The 23,610-nt window shown below is 40.6% G+C and overlaps 1 long non-coding RNA gene across 1 annotated transcript in view; it reads right to left on the minus strand.

Moving 5' to 3' along the window:
- Positions 1–897: 897 nt before the first annotated feature.
- The window catches only part of LOC125486793, a 29,911-nt gene continuing 7,198 nt past the window's right edge, over positions 898–23,610 (minus strand). Inside the window, exons 2-4 of the long non-coding RNA XR_007265412.1 lie at positions 11,566–11,669; positions 6,392–6,468; positions 898–1,536 (exon numbers count right to left, since the gene is read on the minus strand). This is a non-coding gene — a long non-coding RNA (uncharacterized LOC125486793). The remainder of the gene's footprint in view (positions 1,537–6,391; positions 6,469–11,565; positions 11,670–23,610) is intronic.

Consider the following 23,610-nt stretch of genomic DNA (forward strand, 5'->3'; position numbering starts at 1 on the left):
CTGTGAGGTATAACAGAGAAATAGGACATTGACCTTCTTTTTCCTGGACTGGGCATTCAACCAGACAGCTTAGATTGATCTAAACATGGACTAGGCTGACATTGTCTAGTGTTGTAGCCTCCTCTTCTAGTCCTGAGAGAGAAGGGGAAGTCACTTACTTGCAACACCCAATCCAGTAGGATCTCCAGGCCCCTGGCCCCAAAGTGAAATGACAATTTCTCCCTATTTGCCACTTTCAGGGCAAATCTGAGGAACCATGCAGGAAAACTATAGAATGACAGTGTTTTTTCAGATGCACAACAGCTTTTAAAAATGCCACACACATAAGGGATGCTAGTTTTTTTGGCAGATATTTGCTGAGTGCTGAGTTGTTTTGCAAATGTGTGGGGTAAATGGAGCAAGAGTTAGATGTGAGGACACTATAGGGCTAGGATAAATAGTTAATGAGCTGTGTTTTCTAAGATACATTTAAAAATCTTGCTTGGCCTCACAGCAGGAATCCCTCCAAAAAACTCCATTTAACTCAGATTTTGCTAAATAAACTACCTTTTGACACATGCATTTTATCATAAAGTGCTTATTCAACATCTTGAGCAAAGTAGCGACATATAAGTGGAAACTGACTAATGGGTTATGAAGGAACAGCCTTTGTATGACCAGGTGGCATGTGGGCAGATCTTCAACCACTTCAGGAGCAGCCTGAAAAGGGGCAAGGGCTTCATTGTCTATGTTACAAATTTGAAATGAGAACAGAATTCAGATTTTTGCTTTATGTTCACACAGAATGACTCCCATACCAAATAAATAGAATAGAATAGAAATTTATTATCACTGTACATTTACATAAAAAATACAGTGAAAAGTTTTATAAGGCACTCCACCACAGCACCTACATCAATGACAGAAGTTATACAAAATATTAAAAAATGTAAAACTGAGATAATGTTCATCACAGTTTAGTTAATGGCTCTTGGGCTTAGGGAAGGTTGATTTAGGAACGATGGAATACCCTGAAGACGCAGCCTGGATGAGACTGCCATGCTGGCCATTGGGTACTGGGCCGGAAGCCTCTGCTGAAGAAGACTGCCATGCTGGGCTGAGACTGCCACTCCTGGATGACACCGGCTGCTGGGCTGCTAGAATACCTGGACGATCTCCACATGATGATGAGATCTCCATGCCAGGACAAGACTGCCATGCTAAGACTAGACTGCCACTTCGGGAGACTGCCACAGGGAGACTGCCACTCCAGGCTGAGACTACCCAGATGACACCCCCAGATGACAGCAATGAATGACAGCCTAAAAGCTTCTCACAATGTTGTACTGATGCATCCTCAAATGCATCATGACCTCTCCTCATTGTCTGCAACGACATCATGAACAGTGATAATTTTTGAAAGACTGAATGAGAGTGTCTTCAGTTGATGGAAGCTGCTGACTGGATGTTCTCCTTACTTCAGATGATTTTGGTAGATACCCTCTGGCTTCCTAGAGCTGGGTGGCTCCTGCAAAGTACAGGTGTAACTTGCTCAGCCTGAGAAAATGGAGTGTTTGGGTTATTGACAAAGAGGAGGTAGTGCAGCAGTGCACCCCTGGAGCATCCCGAGATAATAATTCAGCCCCTCCAGCCTATCCTGCCATTTGATAGAAAAATAGCTGATCTTATTTCAGCCTCAACTCCACATTCCTGCCCACTCTCTGTAACCATTCAATCCATTGCTAATTAAAAGTCTGTCCATCTCCTCCTTAAATTTACTTGGTGTCTCAGTATCCACTATACTCTGGCGTAGTGAATTCCATAATTTCATGACCCTTTGACAGAAGGATCTCTCTTTTAAATCTGCTACCCCTTATCCTAAAAACTGTGACCACTCATTCTAGATGGCACCACATGAGGAAGCATTCTTTCTATGTCTACTTTGTCAATCTTTGTTGGCATCTTACATACCTCAATTAGAATTCCTTCATCTGCCAAATTCTGTCCCATTCACCTAAGCTACCTATATCCATTTGTAAGTTTCTTATTTCTTTATTGCCACTTACTTCTCCACTATTTTAGTGTCATCTGCAAATTTGGCTAGAGTATTTTTTATCCCCACATTCAAGTCACTAATATAGATTGTAAATCAGTTGGGACCTGGGATCAAACCCCATCATACCCAACCAGTTAAATTTGCCAACCAGAAAAAGAGCTATTTATCCCAACTCTCTGCTTTCTGTTGGTTAGCCAATCCTCTATGTAAGCTAATAAATTACTCTAACCCCATGTGAACTTACCTTGTGTATTAACCTTTTGTGCAACACCTTATCAAATGTCTTCTGAAAGTCCAGCTTTACTACATCTACGGGATCCCCATAATCTACATTGTTTGTTGCAACTTCAAAGAATTCTAGCAAATTATTCAAAAATGATTTATCCTTCATAAATCATGTTGAGTCTGATGGGTTTGACTTTCCAAATGTCCTGTTATTAGAGTCATAAAGTCATACAACACAGAAACAAACCCTTCAATCAAACTCATCCATGCCAGGCATCCTAAACTGAACTATCCCATTTGCCTGCATTTGGCCCATATCCCTCTAATCCTTCCTATTCATGTACCTGTCCAAATGTCATTTAAATGTTGTAATTTTACTGGCTTCTACCACTTCCTCTGGCAGCTCATTCCATACACGCACTACCCTCCATATGAAAACGTTGCCCTTCAGCTCTCTTTTAAATCTATCCCCTCTCATCTTAAACCTATGCCCTATAGTTTTGAATTCCCCTACCCTTGGAAAAAGACCTTGGCTTTTTGGCTTTTCAATGCTCATCATGATTTTATAAACTTCCATAAGGTGTCCCCTCAGCCTCTGACCTACAGGGAAAATAGCCCCAACATATTCAGCCTCTTCCTTTAGCTCAAATCCTCCAACCCAGACAACACCCTTGTAAATATTTTCTGTACCTTTTTTTAACAACATCCTTCCTATAGCAGGACAATCAATTTCCCAATGACACATGTTAAACTAACTGGTAGGTAGTTTCCTACTTTCTGCCTCCCTCCTTTTTTGAATAACAGTTTTATATTAGCATTTTTCCAATCCACTGGAGCCTTTCCCACATCCAGGGAATTTTGGAATACTATAACCAATGGATTCACTAACTTTGCTGCCACTTCCTTTAAGATCCTGTGATGTCCTGGGGACTTGTCTGCATCAATCCCAATAGTTTTCTCAGTACTTTTTCCCTAGTGATGATTATTGTACTAAAATCATCCCTTTCTATTACCTTTGCATTACCTGTTACTATTGGGATGGTATTAGTGTTCTTCACTGTGAAAACTGAAGAAAATATTGATTTAGTGTCTCTACTGTTTCTGTGCTTCCCACTATTAACTCCCCAATCTTACCCAATAAGGAAACAACATTCATTTTAGCTAAACTCTTCCCAAACATATACACATAGAAACTTTTGCTATCCATTTTTATGTTTTGGGCAGTTTTCTTTCATAATTTACCTTTGCTGTTTTAATGACTTTTTAAAGTAATTCTTTGTCGATCTTTAAAAGTTCCCCAATAGTCCAGCCTGCCATTCACCTTTGCAATATAATATGCCTTAGTTTTTGACTTTATATTATTTTTAACCTCCTTGCTTAGCAATGGATGTTTTATCTCCCAGTACAATTTTTCTTCCTTTCTAGAATATATTTTAGTTGGTAGCAATTTAGTATTTCCTACTGCTCGTCAACTAACATACTTTTTTGAAGAAGGGTCTAGGCCCAAAATGTCAGCTTTCCCGTTCCTCTGATGCTGCTTGGCCTGCTGTGTTCATCCAGCTCTACACCTTGTTATCTCAGATTCTCCGGCATCTGCAGTTCCTACTATCTCTGAAATACTTTTTTGTCTTCCTACCCAGTCCACTAGGGTCAGATCTGTCCTCATGGCTATGTAATTACCTTTGTTTAACTCTCGATCAGCAGTGTGGAACTCCAATGTCTTGGCCTTCAACTGAATTGGAAATTCTTGTATGCTATGATCACTCTTCCCTAGAAGATTCTTTACTATGAGATCATGAATTAATTCCAACTCATCACACAATATCAAATCCAGAATAGTTTGCTCCCTTGGTTGGTTTCCAACATATTTCCCCAAGAACCAATCACTAACACATTAAATTAACTCTTGCCTGAGGCTACTCGTGCCAATTTGATTAATCCAGTCCTTACGCATATTTTAATCATGCATGACTATTGATGTACTTTTCTTACAAACCCCATTATTTTCTGGTTTATACTGTGCCCCACTGTGGGACAACTGTTTGGGGAAGCTATAGAAAACTCCTACCAGAGTCTTCTTTCCCTTGCTATTTCATAATGCTACCCAGGATATTTCTACATCTTGATCTCCACTGCTGATATAATTTCTCACTACAGCACTGTTCTCTTCCTTTATTAACAAAACTACATCACCCCTTTTTCCTTTCTACCAATCCTTTAGAAAAGCGGCATGGTAGTTCAGTGCTTAGCATTGTTGCCTCACAGTGCCAGGGACACGGGTTTGATTCCAGCCTTGGGTAACTGTCTGTATGGAATTTGTGCACCCTTCCTGTGTCTATGTGGGTTTCCCCTGGGTGCTTCAGTTTTCTTCCGAAGATGTGCAGGCTAGGTGGATTAGCCATGGGAAATTTAGAGTTACAATAATAGGGTGGGTCTGCGTAGGATGCTTTTTGGACTGTCGGTGTGCACTCAATTTGCTGAATGTCCTCCTTCCACACTGTTGGGATTCTGTGAAACACTGAGTACCCTTGGATACTCAATTCCTGAACCTGGTCACACTGCAAATATGTCTTAGTAATCACCTCCAAACCATACCCTTTGTTTCTATTTGCACTGTTAACTCATTAATTTTATTTTGAGTCTTTCAAGCATTCAGATACAAAATCTTTTAAGTTTATTTGATTATCAAGTTTCTCTGCTGTTGTACAACAACAAATGCATTCTGACCACAACCTCATACAGCCTCAGCAGTACAACTCTGGTCTTGTATTCTAGCCTTCATGACATAAATGCTCACATTGCATTTTCCTTCCAACTGCCAGCCTCCAGGTTAACTTTAAGGGAATCTGAAGTAGGGCTTCCAAGTCCTTTTCTGCTACAGATTTCCAATTATTTGTGTCACAGGTAGTAATCCAGAGATTATTACCTTTTTGATTCTGCCTTTTTAATTTAGCCTCAACTCTGCTCTGTAGCCCAAATGGAATATCCTGAGCCAGGCATGAGGCAGGCAATAAAGTTCGGACTCTCAATCCTGGCCACACAAACAGTGTCTATTCCCCTGACTATACTATTCCTAATTACAACTCCATTTCTCTTTTCTACCTCCTTTTGAATGGCTCCCTGTACCATGTTGCTACGGTCAGTTTGCTCATCCTCCTTACAGCTCCCATTCTCGTCCACATAAGGAGCAAGTATCTCCAAACTGTTGAACTTGGACAAAGGCTGAGGGTCCTGCAGGACTATCTTCTGGATCGCCCATGCTTACACCTTTCTGTCCCTGACCATTATCAAATTTAAATTTGTTGATCTAAGGGGTGTGACTGTTTTCCTAAAACACAGCATCCAGGTAACTCTCCCTCTCCCTGATATTGGCACGGTATTTGAAGCTCAGACTCCAGCTAATCAACCCTGAACCTCAAGCAACCAACACTTACTACACATGTGGTCACTATGAACCACAATGGGGTCCACCAGCTCTCGCATCAGGCAAGTACAACACGTCACCTGGCCCCTGCATCTCTGTTTTGTTTACTCAGCTTTAAATTTGTTTTCTTTAAATTTCTTTTAGTATATAATCTGTAAAATATTCCTCCCATTTACCTTTAATCTGAAAGTTACTAACCGTAGATCATCAAATTAACGGCTTTTACCAACCAATGAACTTACAGTTTTCCTGTAATGTCAGTCTTTGTTTTATGCTGGGCTACAAAGCCTGAGCTTCACTTTATCCTGTCAAAAGCCCTGACAAACTATGAAGCAAAAAATAGCAAGAAAAAACCTCTTCCCCTCTGCACTGAATTCCACCGCTGCTCCAAAATCTCAGAAATACACACTCACTTCAAATGTGTCTCACTCTGGATGTGATCCCCTCTTCCTGATCATGAGAAGTTTGTGCATGATGGTCTGTGCAGTGGTGCCATAGATCCCCTGCATTGTTCCCAACTCATTTAGGGTCAAGTCCCAGTGCTACATCAGCTGAACTGGGCTTAGCAGGAACCTTTTCCCCAGCACTCCTCATAGTTGGAGACCTCAGCCACTTCTTCCTCTACTAGCTGTGGGTCTGTGCCAGTGTTATGCTCAGTTTGTGACTCCAATTCTACTCTAGATAAATTAAAGTGGTAAATTGCTCACTGAAACTTGTTGAAGTGAGCCTGGGGACTTTAACTCTCCTAAGAATCCTCATCCTTCTTTGCCTCTGTGTTTCTGGTCTGCAGAGAAAAACATAAAGATTAGTTATTTAGCAAAGCATCATCCTTAACCAAAGATTAATTCAGATGTAGCTTCTATCACCTGCTTGGAGGATATCTCACAAGAAGACTGGGGGTATCTAAATTCCCCTTCAGTGCAAGTTTGCTCCCCATTCTCTGCAGCAATCTTATCAGCTGGATCCTCAAAGATTGTGGGGACACTGAGATTAGGCATTCTCCCATCCACAGACCCCGGTCTGTAAGCGCTCATGCTAATTATGTATTTTCTTTGAGTGGATTAAGAGACATTACATGGGTACATGAACATTTTACTTACATTGAGAGATCCAGACGGTGATGTGACTCCCCAGAGCTGAATTGCATGTGTACATTAATTGAAGGAGGAACGTGGTACAGGGACACCAGTAAGCATGAGGGTTCTATATTAAAAGGTGCTGAGTCAGGGCGGTCAGAGAGGTACAGCTGATGGAGATTCAGACAGAATCTGTGGTATATGAGCCTCTGCTGAAAATTAGTGAGAGGTGCTCCAGTCTATGACACAATTTGTGCTGTTCTTACCCCATGCAAAGCTTGGCCCTGTGCTATCATTCCTGGGGAAGAGGTCATCCATGAGTTCAGGGATCTACTACAACATCACTACTGGTGAAGCGTTGCTAAAGTGAGGGCTTGCACTCTGCTTTCTCTCAGACATGTCCAGGGTTCAGTGAGGGTCACTATGCCATATCCACAGAAAGTTATTTGCTTACAATGCAGTATTGTCTGTGTGCCTTTTGAATATAGTGCCAACAAATTTGAGCCCAGCAGGTCCCATCAGAAGATAGAACCTCTTGTTTGCTAGTAGTAAAATATTACCCTTTAACCCATGAGCTGAAAAGAACAAAATTGTGCAAGAAAACCTGACCTGCTCCAAGTAGGTGTCTCTTCCACATTTTGGGCCAACTCCCACACTTTGGCTCAGAAATGCAAATCCCATCATATGATGCTGCAGAATATAAGGCTAGGGTTAGGTCACTTATCAGTACCTCCCCTCACTGTGTGAACATGACCAGGAGACACCTAAGCTTTTCATAATCCTTAATTCACATCCATACTTGCAAACACTCCACCAAAATCCTCACATAATCTACATGCCAAGATAAATTTTCTACATATGTGCTGCGTGATGCCCAGACTGGGTTCCACTAGGTCACTCAGCTCCTGACCTCATTATAGCCTTGGTTCAAACAAGGACAAAAGAGCTGAATTCCAAAGGTGAGTTTACATTATTACATTTGGAGTCCAATTTGTGGTGTCTGTCCTTATAGCTTGTAATCAGTGAATAACACAAGTTCTTCAAGTAGGAGTAGGTGCAGGAAAAAGATACCAAAAAGTGTTGTTACTGTTGTCACCCAAATCTTCTAAGTGTGTGGTTTCTATAGTGGCTTACACGATCTTGTGTGTGTGTGTGAGGATAGCCAAATCTTCTTCAGTAAATAAGTGCAATTCTGCAACTATTTACTGGTTATGAGAATAGGCTGTACATTATACAAACACTGCAGGAAGAACCTAGCATTAGGTCTGTGTCCCACAGATCCTACTTGATTCTCCAATCAAGTCTCCATGATATCATCATAGTGGGCGGTGCTTATTGTACTTAATCAAGTATTAACCCTTTCTGACCTCTCTTGACCCATATACAGCAAAAGGGAGGGGGATGAGAACCGTACAGTGAAATGAGGAGACATTTTAAAATGAGAGGCAGGAAGAGCTGATGGCAGAATTCAAGGGTGTAAGATGGCAGAGTAATAAGGGAAGCTGATAAAAGGGATGTTAAAAAAAGTATAAATTGGGTCTGTACGCAGTGAAAGTACCTTTATGAATTGGAATGGCTGGGTTAGATGTGTGATAGTAAATGTTAAAACTATTTAAAGGTTTACTTGGTATTCTGACACTATAATTCATGCTTTTCCTCCTTATGTATATTGCAACGAGTCTTTCTGCACTTGAAAAGCTCTATAAAAATATATATCATGTTCTTTGCATTCAAATTTATGCATTTAAAAATAGTCTATGATTTGTATCTGTGCCAAAAAAAATCTGATGTTGTAAGTCAGCAGCAGGTAATAATTATTTGCATTATTTCTAATTCACCTATTTTATCTTTAAACATTAGTCCCCTGTGTTTTGCTCAATTAATATTACCAACTGTGGTGCAAACTTGTGACTTGTAATAACTACTATACCGTGCATTTATAAATCCAATACTTCCAACCTTTAATGCTGAATCACAAAATTCTTAAAATTATACAAAATCCACAAAAATGTTAACAAAATCAAAATTTTCTAGAAGAAACAGCTCTGGGAATTTTTTTTTTGCCTCACTTCTCTCTTTGGAAGCTTCAAAACACTTTGCAAAAGTATTGTACATTTGACGACTTCTATTTTCATCCTACAGAGCACAGCTGCATGTAAGTCTTGGTTGTTCATGTCCCAGTGTAGTTCAACTTAATTATTCTTTTTTATTCATTATATGTGAAGTTATTGAGATCCAGTTTTCAAGCAAAACAAAATGAACTAGGAAAGGTGATTTCAAAGCACTAATAAAAACCCTGAATTTCAATATCAACACAAAGGAACTTATTCAGTTGCCTTGAAGCAGTGGCCTTGGTTGGAAGTCACAGGAGTAAAATAGAATTTAATAGCGTGAAAACCATAGCAGTTATTTTTTCTATCTTCTGTATGGATGCATATTTTTCTTATTTTTGTCAAAAGCTGTTGATTCTAAATGTCTGCCATTTTAGGTAGTCACAGATATGAGGTTAAGTAACTTTTGAGGGAAGATTGACACATGAGTCACCTGGACCTGATTTCCTCCTATTCATTTTCTAAAGAGCACCCTTGATTTCTGGGAACCAGTTGTCTGCATTCGTTTTGAATAATGATTGGTATGTAACGTAGTTAACCCACACAAATGTGCAGTGCAAAAATACATAGATCACAGATATCAAAATGCGTTAGAGTGGTCAACATATGACACAATAACTATTATTAGGGAAAAAGTACTAGATAAACCACTGGAGCAAAATGCCAACATCCACTGAATCTGACAGCTTGCATCCTAAGATATTAAAGAAAGTAGCTTCAAAGGGAGTAGATGGACTGGTGGTAGTTTTCCAAGGACCCTTAGATTCTGGAAATGTCCCAGATGACTAGAAGACTGCTAGTGTAATACACATATTTGAAAAGGGAGGGAGATATAAAATAGGTAACTATTAACCAGTTAACGTAACATCTGTCATTGGGAAATTAAAGTCTAGTACAAAGAATGTGTTAGAAAACATAGCATTTAAAAATACATATTGTAACAAACACATTCAGCATAGCTTAATGGGGGGAAGTCATGCCTGACAAATTTATTAGAATTCTTTGAGGAGGTAGCAAGTAGGATAGATAAAAGGGAACCAGTGAATATTATATATTTGAACTTCCAAAAATCATTCAATGTGGTACTGCACATTAGGCCACTAAATAAGAGGCAATGGTGTTGGGAGTAGTTTTAGCATGGATGGAGGATGGCTAACTAATAGAAGGTATAAGTTGGAATAATTTAGACTATTTCAGGATGGAAAACTGTAACTAGTAGAGTACCACAGAGATCAGTGCTTGGGCTACACTTATTTACAATATAAATCACTACAATTTAGAAGAATGAGAAATGATCTTATTGAAACAGATTTTTTTTTTGTGGGCTTGAAAGGATAAATGCAACAAGGTTGTGTCCCCTTGTGGTAGAGTCAGGGACCAGAGAGCATAACCTCAGAGAAAATGGTCACCTATTTAAGACAGAGATGAGGAGGGATTTCTACTTTCAGAGTGTAGTGAATCTGTGAAATTCTTTACTGTAGTCATTTGTAGAGGTTGAGCCATTAAGTATACTCAGGGTTACAATGGACAGACTTTTAATCAGTAAAGGAATCAAGGATTATAGGGAAAAGACAGGAAAGTGAAGTGGAAGATTATCAGATCAGCCATGATCTCACTGAACGGTGAAGGAGATGCATTGGACATCCTAAGTCTTACAGTCTTATGGTTACAGTTGTGCAATCATTCCTGATTGATAAGGCATCCCCGCAGAGCCATGTGTATGCAGTCAACAGTGCTCAGGAACAGGAAGTTCACAATCCTGCCAATCCCATATGCCCTTATATCCTGGTTTTTCCACCTCAGGGGAAGAGGGTGAAATCTCCTTTTTTCCTGTGCAGCTTATGTTATTTCCTGGATACTTTAGTGTGTGGCAAACTGTGACATATTTACTGATGCCACATGCATCCATTTGGAAGGAACCAGTTTGTAAGATTCTGATAATACTGTTAATTTTAGGGATACTGTATTGATTGAAGTAACATTTTATGATTTTGTCTTAGATTTCTTTTTAAACAATTTAGTTTGAATTTTTGCTAGTGGGACAATTAACAGTTAAGACAGCTGCTTGCAAGACTGTGTTTAAATAATCTAAGGATGCCAAAGAATCTAGGTTAAGCAATTGCATCTGTTTTTATTAGGCTAAGTACAATTCAATGTGCATCAGCTTTAAAGAAATAAGTGAAATGTTTGAACTTCGCAAATTGAAATGAGTCCGACACCTATCTTTAAATAAGAATGATGTATTTCGAAAAAGTTTTATTTTGCTGAGTGATTCAGTCAATTTACAAAAATTGTAGAACAAAACGTAGATAAAAAGGTCATTTTGATATTCTGCTAGAAACAGTTTTTCTTAATTGTTTCAGTATTCCTGAGGATGTTAGGTTAAAGGGTTTATTATGGTTGGCATTATTAGTAAGAGGATGTAACATTGTTTATACAACTTCTCTGTATCTAAACGGATGTGTCAACTACTCAAACAATGAAACATTGATTTCTGAGACCTAGGGAATAAGACATGAACATTTGCTTAGCCTACATATGTCTAGGTACAGAGGTAGGGTGACACCTGAAACTCTCAACCTAAGCCTTGAAAAGAATCAATTCAACCTATTTCTTAATTAGGACTATGAATCCCTCACAATTAGGAACTAGAGTTTGAAACACAAAGTGTTTTGTGGCACAGTTTTACCTTACCTTCTATGAAGTAATACATATAAGTCGCAATTCAAAGTAACATCACTTCAGAGACAGGAGAAGAAATGTATCATCTGTGCTGGCAACATCCAAGGCATCTGGACCTTTAAGAATAAAAAAACCTCTTCACTGCTTGTTTGCTAAATATTTCTAAAATCTTTCTCAATAAATTCTACTTGATTCATGAATACTTGTTATTCATATCTTGATAGGTCATACAGAACTGTGGATACTATCATTATAAATTAAGAGTTTTTAAGTAAAAGGGGGTTTTAATATTCAAAACTTCGTAAATTTACAGGTTGCAGAGAGGAAAAGGGCGACAGTGACCTTCACAGCCACTGAGAGAGATGTCATCACCTGACTTCAGGCTTTACCTCTTAATCAAGAAAGTAACAAAACTTTAATACCATCATCTTTTGAAGTGCTACCTCCTGAAACACAGGGCATTTCTGGGTAGGGAGAGCTCACCTTCTCCTGCTTCCTCATGAAGATTTTTCTCTCTACCTCCTCTTCTGCAAATCCTGCCCATGCTACAGTGTAATTTGTATTTAAACTATCACTCTAGACTTATGTAATGAAATGTTATTTTCTATCTTCCTGTAGTGGGCTAAAACCTCACAGGCTATGTTTGCTGATACCCACCAGCATGCAAAGTAGCGGTGAAACTTCTGAAATAAATTAAAATTGAAACAAAAATGAAACAAACATTTCAGTGAAGAGAATAAAAAGCATGTTAAATCAAGTTTTTATTTTAATTTTTAAAAAAATCAGCTTTATACTGATTAAATGTATGCACATTTCAAGAAAAATTGGAGGTGAGCTTTCACAGTCAGTATTTATCATTGGATCTTTGATGTCAGCAGAGATTCCAACTCTCAAATGACTGACTACAAGTCTTTCAACCAATATGCCTCCGCATGAGTAATTCAAAAGCACATCAACTCCAAATTATTGAAACACCCTTCTTGAATATTCCCAAAACAGAGCCAACCTGCTTCAAAATGCTGGATTTCAGGAGTGTATAAGGAGGGTTTCTTGAACATTCATTGTCCAATTTTGGTACTTTTTAGAGCATTGTTCCATGAGTTCGATCTCACCCTTTCAAATCTCTAGGTGCACACAGGGGATGCACCTGCACGCACGATTCCAGTCACATGATGCTATGCAACCAGCTCAGAAGCAACCAGCAGCATCTCCCCACTCCAGAAGAAGTATGTCTGAAACATTTGATCACTTTTTGAACCCATCCAAAAAAATTATCGATTCATTCAGCACTGAAGGAGACCATTCATCCCATTGTCCTTATCTTATTTTCTTTCAAAAAAAAACGCAATTAATCCTATAAAAGCAAATAACTGTGAATACTGGATTTCTGAAATAAAAACAGAAAGTGTTGAATAAAGTCAGCAGATGTGGCAGCATTTCTAGAGAAAGAAAGATTTAACATTTCGAGTCCAAAGACTCCTCTTCAGAATTGTTCCATAGAAGAGTCATATTTAACTTGAAATGTAAACTCTGTGTCTCTCTACAGACCTGCTGAGTTTCTTCAGAATTTTCTGTTTTCATCAAGTTAGTTTTACTTCCCCGCCTTTACAGAATCATGTGTTGCTATACATGCTAATTGCACCTCAATATATCTCTCTTCTTGATAATTTGACCTTATACTGGCATATGGAAGATTCTTCACATAATTTTGCAGAATTATGTAGAAAGCAGTCAATGATTCAATCAACATGCTGTATTTACAAATGTTCAGTGCAGTTTCTTCCTTTCTTTTGATCAGCTACTGACATCCCCACCCATATCACACTGACAAAAGCTTTAAGATTTGCAAAAAAAACCAAATCCACAGCTTTTTCACAATGCAAACAAGTGCATATCAAATTTAGAAGATTCAGGAAAGAAATCACAGAAAGAAGACTAAAAAATCAAGATTTTCACATTCTCAGTAACACATACAGGGTAATTTTCCAAGCAAAGAGTGTCAATGCAGGATTGAACATGTACAGATTGCAGAATTGCCATTTAGAATCTGATTGCAGACTCCTAAACCCACAGATCCAGTTTTCATGTTGGAAACCTTGCTTCACAAAATTACCACTGTAGTTTAGTTTAAAAAAAAGTCAAGAACAAGCCAAATTTTTAACAGCTTTCAGTTTCTGTATTACTCACTGATGATAAAGAGCACATGCTGTGTTGTTTTTCTCAAGCCACATACAGATTCAGAAGCATTATTTACATGACACAATTGCTCAGCCATCTGGAACCTTTTAGCAATGGACCCTTGCCACCACCACAAGCCTTCTGGGCACTGCTAACTGATGCATGATTGGGTTAAATTAAGAACTGTTTTTCACTCTGTGCTTGTTTATGAGCAATGAAAATAAGCAGCCAGGACTTTCTGGCTCACCATCATAGATATTTTGCTGTAGTCTAATTATTAGATGCTTGAGCTGGAGCACTAATTTACAAGATTGTCTTTTAATTCATTCAATTACAGGAATAGTCGGGGATTTATATTGTGACTGGATAATTACCTGACAATGATCTAGTGAAGGGAGCAAAATTAAAAAGAAAACTATTCTTGAAGCAAATTTCTGGGCATGAATGAAAGTCTATTTAAATAAGCAAAAGTGATTAGTATATAATAATTAAATGGCTAATTTTCTAGTTATAAACCTAACAAAAACTGCATACTAACCATCCTTAGTTACAGGAAAGAACTCTGCTAAGCTGAACCTGAACCAAATCCAGTCTAACAATTGAATCAATTCTTTTAGAAAAGCATGTGATAATTCTTTTCATTTTCCAGTGTGTTGTTTTCAAATACTTGGAGCTAGCTGCAATTTAGATGCAAAACTGCTTTCACTGTTATCCTGAAATAAATGACCCAGAAAAGAAAGTTCACACCCTTTTTGCTGTCTGGGACCTGGAGGTGCTGGTTTACATGGTGGTGGAAAGAAGGGCTGTCTTTCTTCCTGTTGACAGTCAAAAGAGGCCATGCTACCATACTCAGTCGGCCTGATTTGAGATTGCAGCGCAGGTCAGTGCAGTGTCCCAGGTGAATAGCAATGCACAGCAGAAATAAAGTTAATGGTCTTCTGTTCTCCAGAGGTTAAATGCCACTATTTTCTCTCTGCTAGCTCACATTGATTCCAACACTGCACACACATCTCACATAAGCTCATGGACTACAACATTATGGCATATATGATCAATGGTTCTTGATCCACGTTATCCTCTAAAACTACTAATCCTTCTTGCCCTCTGCACTTTGTACTCATTCACTGGGGACACCGCACCATTCCTGCCTCTACTTTATCTTTAATGGCTCTTCCATCCACTTCTATCTTACCAAGTTGTCCCTTTTGTCTCATTGCGGGAAAGAAATATCTCATGGTCATGCTGTCTCCCGCATGCCTGCTTCCATGGATTAGCTTAGACACCTAGGTCCAACAAAATCAGTTTTGGCTGGATATGTACAAGGACATACTTGCCATCATTTTAGCCATAGAACCTCAGCATCAGTGGCAAAATAAAATGAGGATGAGAAACTCAACCACATTCCTGGTGCCCCTTCCTCTCAGAGACACAGGGTGGTACCAGAAGGCACCTGCAGGGAGGAGGTGGCACACACTGGACACCAAGAGGCTCCTCTCAGAACACCAGAGGTGCCCACCTCTCCAACTTGCCTGTCTGCAATGACAAGGCAAGCAGAAGGAGAGAGTAAGGTTGCATCTGGGCAGTACACTCTCAGCCCCCAGGGTCATTCAGTGAAGTCTTTCAGGCCAACAAGGCCAAGTGCAGAGAAAGGTCACTGAAACCTATCTGTAGAAGTTGGGACAGCACTTAAGAAGTAGAGAGAGAGAAGGAAAAGTGCCATTCTTACTGGTCTAGCCTGCACGTGACTCCAGACTCACAGCAATTTGCTTGACTGTAAACTGCCCTCTGGGCAATAATTGCTGGCCTAGCCAGTTTTTAAAATATTATCTACAATAGAAGACAGAAACTGTGGATATCCTGGGCCATCATCATCGACTGGAAATCTGCTGGAGTAGGACTTGTGCTCAGAAGGAATGTGTGAGGATCCCATCCCACTGGCCATCAAAGTTACATCACCTCGGAATTGTTATGCCAATGGCTCTTTCTAAAGAACAACTTGAGATCAGTGTGGCATCTCCCAGTCCACAACCTACAAACACATTGGGACATCACTGATGTCATTTCTCACATTTTACAAATTTATATTCTTCCTCTGTGACGAGGAGAGTCAAGCAGCTTGGGCAGTTGGATTCTCCAACTTTGCTAGCCTTCCCCACGTAACAGTACTATAGATTCTACACAGATTGTTTCAAGAGTGCCCTGTTACAAACCTGCAGAAGTTGTCAATTTCCGCTCCATCAATCTCCAGCGTATCTGTGATCATTGATGCTAGATTTTGGAGGCATGTGCTTGACATTTGGGAAATGCCATGATGCGTACATACTAGAGAACTCAGAGGTTCCTGTCACCTGGCCACTTGGGGAGGCAAGGGCTAACCTTGCAAATATGCCTCATGACACCTTTATGAAACCTTTGGACTGACATAGAGGCCTGTTACAGTGCTCTGCAATATAGACCAGAAAGCATTTGCTGCGCCATTAATGCAATTGATACTTGGAATGAGTTACTAATTTGGATAGGCTGGAAAGGCTGTGCTTGTTTTCACTGGAGTTTAGAGGATTGGGGATTGGGATATGTGGTGGGGCTGGGGTGACTTGATTGAAGTGTATAAGATCCTGAATAGTCTTTACAAGCTGGCCATGGGAGGGATGTTTCAACTTGTGGGTCAGTCCTGAACTAGGTGGTACAGTTTCAAAATCAGTGGTCATCTTTCAGGACACTAATGACAATAATTTATTTCTCTCAGAAAACTGTACAATTCGGAATCCTCTTTCTCAGAAGCCAGTGGAAGTACGTCGTTGAATATTTTTAAGACCAAGTGGACAGATTGTTGTTAATCAGGTGAATCAAGGATTATCAAGAGTAAATAAGAACACTAACAGATTAGTCACAAACTTATTGTATGGTGAAGCAGGCTGAAGGGACTGAAAGGTCCAATTCTGCCCCTATTTCATTTGTTTATATGTTCATATGTTGTGGCATACAGCACACTTCACAAATGAGGCTGACAAAGAGGGAAACCACAATAGAGCTATGCACCGTCAAGTGGGAGAAGCCAGATGGAAACCAATTATAACCTGCTTTCAGCATAAATGAGCTGTGTTTGGACTTTCTTTCATCACATAATTTTATGCTGACCACATGGCATGCAACCATGGTCATCCACATATGTGTGGATTTGGTTATTTATGCACTCCTTGAACTCTTCTGTTGCTGAACAAATGTTTTCTTTTCCAAATGATTGCATGTGTGGATTTCTGCAAAGAGACAATGCCAGTGATTCAAGGGTCTGGTTGTTCTCATTCACCTCCATGGGGCTCTTTACCCCCTATTTCTTCTCCAGAGGCTATGTGGCAATCGCTGGAATTTTCTTTCTGGGCTTCTCTATGGTGCCGTAATTGCTCTATCCTTCAATGCTGTAATTGGCATTGCACCAAAACTACAAGAAATCCTTCAGCCACAAAGTCCATCTTGTCTGGGGCGCCCAAAATCTGTAAGGGAAGTCAGTCACAGAACAATATATGTGTAATCGTACTCCTGAGCCATTGTAACAATCACAATGAAGTGTCATGTGAGATTGTTGACTTGCTCGCCGAGCTGGCTTATTGTCGTTCAGACGTTTCGTCACCATGCTAGGTGACATCATCAGTGGAGCCTCCGATGAAGCGGTGTTATTCTACTCAGCTTGGAATTTATGCTATCTGGTCCATTATGGTGAGTAGTGTTATTTCCGGTTTTGATCTATATGGATTTATATATGGGGTCCAATTCTATGTGTTTGTTGATTTCATTACAGGTGGAGAACCATGCCTCCAGGAATTCCGATGCATGTCTATGTTTGGTTTGGGCTCCTATGGTTACCTTGTCCCAGTTACATGCACCAACAATCTATCAACTACCAGTGTCAGACTCACAGGTCTATAGTTCTTGGGCTTCTCCTTGCAGCCTTTCTTAAATAAAGGCACAACATTTACCATCCTCCAGACCTCGGCACCTGTACTGAAGTACATGCACAGTGTTTGATACAAAAACTGCTGGCACATGATTGATGTAGCCTGGTGACATACAATGTACTCATACTCATCCATTTGTTCAGTATCTTGAACCATGGCAAGCTTTCTACCTCAATCTGTGCTGAAAAGCATTGCAAGTCATAGAAGCTGGCAGCCTCCAAGTAAGCACAAAGTGAGTGAATGCTACGAAAGCAAGCTAAGAACCATAAGATGCATCTGGTGTCGATGTATGATGTGCGTATATTCCTACACACAATGTGATCTGGCAGAAGCATGCAAGTAGTAAGTTCCATAAACTCCAAAGTGATGTCCTAAAGGGCTGAAGTGGTGCTTGAGTCAGTTCAAAGGAAGACATGATGATATGTGGCCAGACTAGTGTTTTAGTAATGTTCACTTGTGTGGTCAAAGGATGGAAATGGTCAGTGTCCATGCAGGGAAACGGTGGTGACAGAGGATTTGGATGAATGTCCAAAGAAGCAGCTGGGGAGTTGTGTCACCAAGTAACTTTTCTGACTTTCTTGTCAGACTAGCTCTGTTTTCCCAGGAGCAGAGGGGACTGAAGGAAATCTTAGCATAACTGCGATAGGCATAGACAGGTAAGGTCATGAGAATACTTTCCCCATGGCAGATGTGTCTAAGAACAGCAGGCATAAGTTTAAGACTAAATAAAAACCTAAAGAACTGCAGATGCTGTAAATCAGGAACAAAAACAGAAGTTGCTGGAAAAGCTCAGCAGGTTTGGCAGCATCTGTGAAGAAAAATCAGAGTTAACGTTTCAGGTCCAGTGACCCTTCCTCAGAAGTTTAAGGGGAGGTGTAAGTGGTGATTTGAGCAAAAACTTTTTCACCCAGAGGGTGGTAGAAATATGGAACAAGCTACCTGAGAGGATGGTGGAGGCAGGTACTCTTGCAACATTTAAAAAGCATCTGGATGAGCATTTAGAATGCCAGGGCATAATAGGCTATGGAGCAAATGCAGATAAATGGGATTAGTGTAGTTTAGTGTCTGTTAGTTGCCATTGACATGGTGGTCGGACAGACCTCCTTCTATGCTGTATGACTTTATTACTCTAATTGACTTCTTCTAGTTGCTTGGGAAAGAGGGAAGGTTTGGACTCTGCATAGAAATGAGGCGAGTTGAGCCAATAATGAGATGCAAATGCATAGAAATAAAGCAGTCTTCACTTATTATCAGAATTCAGAACTCACCATTTAAACCCCAAATGGAAAATTGGAACTTTTCTCCTTTGGTTGAAAATCCGATTTTTCCATTTTCGCTATAATTTCGCTATAATTTCCCAATCTTCTCATCATTGCCCATGCCACTCAGGAGGGTGGAAGATTCAACCCATGGTTGCAAACATACTCATGGTAGGAATCAAAATTGTCTAATCAAGCAATATGACCTGAATGAGCACATATTTTATTTTCTCATTCCGAAAACTATGGCACATTATCTAGGCAGTTTCTGTGAATGTGCTGTCACAGCATAGAGATTTGTACAATGGTCACACAGAACAGAATTTGCTTGAGGAAGTCAGGCCAATCTTGATCTATGCTCCCTTTGGGACAAGCTTGACAATAGAATTTTTTTAATATTTGTCCATAGGATGCGAACACTGCAGACAAGCCTATGCCTAATTGTCCATGAGGAAGTGATGGTGTGCTGTTTTCTTGAATCATGTAGTCCATGTACATAGGTGCACCCACAGATTAAGAGGGGAATTTACAATTGGTGGGGTCAGGCAAGCATTAAGTCTAAGTTAGCTAGAATGGGGATCAAGCCCATACTATTGACAATAATCTGATCCCTATGTTAGTCAGCTGTCTAGCTTACTGAGCTAACCAGACCCCCCATTGAAAGTAATATATAAATGCAAATTGTGGTTGTTGTTCAAACTACAATGGACACCTACCCATTACAATCCTCAGTGTATGAAATGTATGAAATCAGCACTTTTTTAATTAGGCACAGTTGGTCATTTATTTATTTATATTTTCATTAGTTAAAAAATGACATGTATTTTGTAGTATGAAATGTGAACAAATGGAATGCCTTATGGTTTCTGTATCATATGATCATTTTTCCTCAATGTTACACAGCAACATTACCCTGAGACCTGGTTACCTGAACACATTTACAGTCATTCGTCCAATGCACAATGGCTTTCCAAGATGGGGCATTCCACTCCCACACATCCCAGATGTCCTCCTATTTCAAGGACGATAACATCCCACCTCCGGTGATCAAAAATGCCCTCAACTGCATGTCCTGCATTTCCCACACTTCTGCCCTCACATCCCCTCCCCCCAACAAAAATAAAGATAGAATCCCCCTTGTCCTCACATATCACCCCACCAACCTCCGCATCCAATGTATCATTCTCCACAACTTCCACCACCTATAATCCAACCCCATTACCAAAGAGAGGTTTCCCTCCCCACCCCTATGCCTTTCATAGGGACCGCTCTCTCCACGACTCCCTCGTCCGCTCCACACTTCCCACTAGCTCCACCACACCCAGCACCTTTCCCTGCAACCACAGGAAGTGCTACACCTGCCCCTACACCTCCTCCCTCACCTCCATTCAAGGCACAAAACAAACTTTCCATATCAGACAGGCATTCACCTGCATATCCATCAACTTGGTCTACAGTATCTGCTGCTCCCGATGTGGCCTCTGTAGAGGCAAGATGTCTACTACCCATAGGTCCAGCAATGGAGGCCACGATACCAGACAATGCCAGCCTGGCCTGAGGTTGCCATCTGGTTCAACGCAGTTTTGGCCATCTGGAGAAAGGACAGGAAAATGTCAATGACCTTTTCCACTCTGCCAGCTTTCCACCATCTTCTCTCTGATACTCTACACTGACTCTATCTCTCCTACTGTAAATACTTCCCACCAAGGTTCATGCTCTATCACTCTTTCTAATGCTCCCTCACTCACTGTCACCCACCATAATTCCTGACAACATTAACACTGAATGCCCTCTCTGCTGCCTATTCCGTCACTTGGGACATGTTCTCATTTGAACCAACATTAATAGCTTCATCTCCCTCTGCATGAAGAAGTTGCCCCTCAGGTCCTTCTTAAATCTTTCCCCTCTCACCTTAAACCTTTGCCCTCTAGTTTCAATTCGTCATCCCTGAGAAAAAGACTATATGCATTCATCCTATCTATGCCCCTCATGATTTTATACACCTCAATAAAGTCACCCCTTATTCTCTTATGCTGGCCAACCTCTCCCTATAACTCAGTCCTATTAGTTCTGGCAACATCCTCGTAAGTCTTCTTTGCACACTTTCCAGTTTAATTATGTCTTTCCTACAACAAGGTGACCAAAACAGTACACAACACTCCAAGTGCAACCTCACCAATGACTTGTACGACTGTAATATAACATCCCAACTCCTATACTCAATGCCTCAACTGATGAAGGCCAGGATGCTAAATGCCTTCTTCACCACCCTGTCTACCTGTGACACAGCTTTCAACGAACTATGTACTTATGCTCCTAGGTCCCTCTGTTCCACAACACTCCTCAGGACCTTACCATTTACTGTATAAGTCCTACCTTGGTTTGACTTTCCAAAGTGCAACACCTCATGCTTATCTCTATTGAATAGCATTTTCCAATCCTCAGCCCACTTCCCCATCTGATCAAGATCCCTCTGTAAGTTTTGATAATCTTCCACGCTATCAACGATATCTCCTAATTTTGTATCATCTGCAAACTTACTAATCATGCCTTGTACATTCACATCCATATCTTTTATGTAAATAACAAATAACAAAGGTCCTAGCACCGACCCTGTGGCACAACACTAGACACAGGCCTCCAGTCCGAGAAACAACATTCAACTATCACTCTCTGCTTCCTACCATCGAGTCAATGTGAATCCAATCAGCAAGCTCTCCCTGGATCCCATGTGTCCTCACCTTCATGACGAGCCCGACTATCGTTCAGGCTCATATACAATTCCTCCCAGGGAGTCGTTTCAAATATTTTAATCAAGTGTCAGGAATTCACTGTTACTTAAGGCAAATTAAGAAAAGGGGTGACACAACGATGATATTCTGCTGTTAAATATGTTTAGACACATTGCGTATTTGTACCAATCTCTATTAATTTATTAAAATGACAGGCTGTCCAATGTGAGGCCGTTGAGGCTTTTATATGATATATAATTGGGTTGTCAAATATCCATTGGTGTTTCAGCATGTGATTCAATCTGTCACTGCTGATAAATAGCAGATTGCCCAAGGATTAATGGAATTTAAAACTGCTTGGATAGTATTCAAGTGCAGAGCTGAAGAGACAACTGTGTGGGTCATGTTGTTTGATTATCCAACTTGCTAATTTCATGGTACCAGAAAATCAGAGCCCAACTCAGCCAGGAAAATTGCTCACATGCAAGCTTACCCCGAGGAGGCAAACTGTCAAATTAGGCATGACACTGTGTAAAACCAGAATGGACAGAGTTGGTATGAGGTAAGGGAGGTACTGGGCACTATGTTCCACCTCCAGTTATTCTTCAGCTTGTTCTCCTACCTGGGCATAATTCAGAACTCCCAAAAGCTGTACAAATGTTAATTCATAACCTGGCAAGAATTGATAGAATAAAGATATAGAAAATAGCAAAATTAAATAATATTTTAAAAAATGAATTCTATTAGAAAATTCACATAGAGTAATAAAGCACAGAAACAGACCCTTCGGTCTAACCAGTCCATGCCGAACATAATCCTAAACTAAACTAGTCCCACCTGCCTGCTCCTGGCCCATATCCCTCCAAACCTTTCCTATTCATGTATCTATCCAAATGTCATTTAAACATTGTAATTGAATCTCTCACCTCTCATCTTAAAAATGTGCCCCCTAGTCTTGAAATCCCCCATTCTAGGGAAAAGACAACTACCCTTTACTTTAAACTATACCTCTCATTATTTTATAAACTTCTATCAGATCGCCTCACAACCTCCTATGCTCCAGTGAAACAAGTCCCAGCCTATCTAGCTTTTCTTTATAACTCAAACCTTCCATACCCGGCAACATCCTGGTAAATCTCTTAGGAACCCGCTCCAGCTTAATAATATCCTTCCTATAACTGTACGGCCAGAACTGGACACAGTATTTCAGAGATAGTAGGAACTGCTGATGCTGGAGAGTTTGAGACAACAAATGTAGAGCTGGATGAACACAGCAGGCCAAGCAGCATCAGAGGAGCAGGAAAGCTGACGTTTCGGGTCTAGACCCTTCTTCAGAAATGGGGGAGGGGAAGGGGATTCTGAAATAAATAGGGAGAATGGGGGAGTCGGATAGAAGATGGATAAAGGAGAAGATCGGTGGAGAAGAGGCAGACAGGTCAAGGAGGTGGGGTTGGAGCCAGTAAAGGTGAGTGTAGATGGGGAGTTAGGGTGGGGATACGTCGCTCCAGGGAGGACAGACAGGTCAAGGAGGCAGGATGAGGCTAGTAGGTAGGAGATGGGGGTGGGGCTTGAGGTGGGAGGAGTGGATAGGTGGGAGGACAGGTTAGGGAGGCGGGTAAGACCTGGGTTGGTTTTGGGATGCGGTTGTGGGAGGGGAGATTTTGAAGTTTGTGAAGTCCACATTGATACCATTGGGCTGCAGGGTTCCTAAGCGAAATATGAGATGCTGTTCCTGCAACCTTCGGGTGGCATCATTGTGGCACTGCAGGAGGCCCAGGATGGACATGTCATCCAAGGAGTGGGAGGGGGAGTTGAAATGGTTCGCGACTGGGAGGTGCAGTTGTTTGGTACGAACCGAGCGTAGGTGTTCCACAAAATGGTCCCCAAGCCTCCGCTTCGTTTCCCCGATGTAGAGGAGGCCACAATGGGAACAGC

Source organism: Rhincodon typus, chromosome 2, assembly GCF_021869965.1.
Source record: "Rhincodon typus isolate 14 chromosome 2, sRhiTyp1.1, whole genome shotgun sequence".
In the NCBI taxonomy this organism is placed as follows: domain Eukaryota; kingdom Metazoa; phylum Chordata; class Chondrichthyes; order Orectolobiformes; family Rhincodontidae; genus Rhincodon; species Rhincodon typus.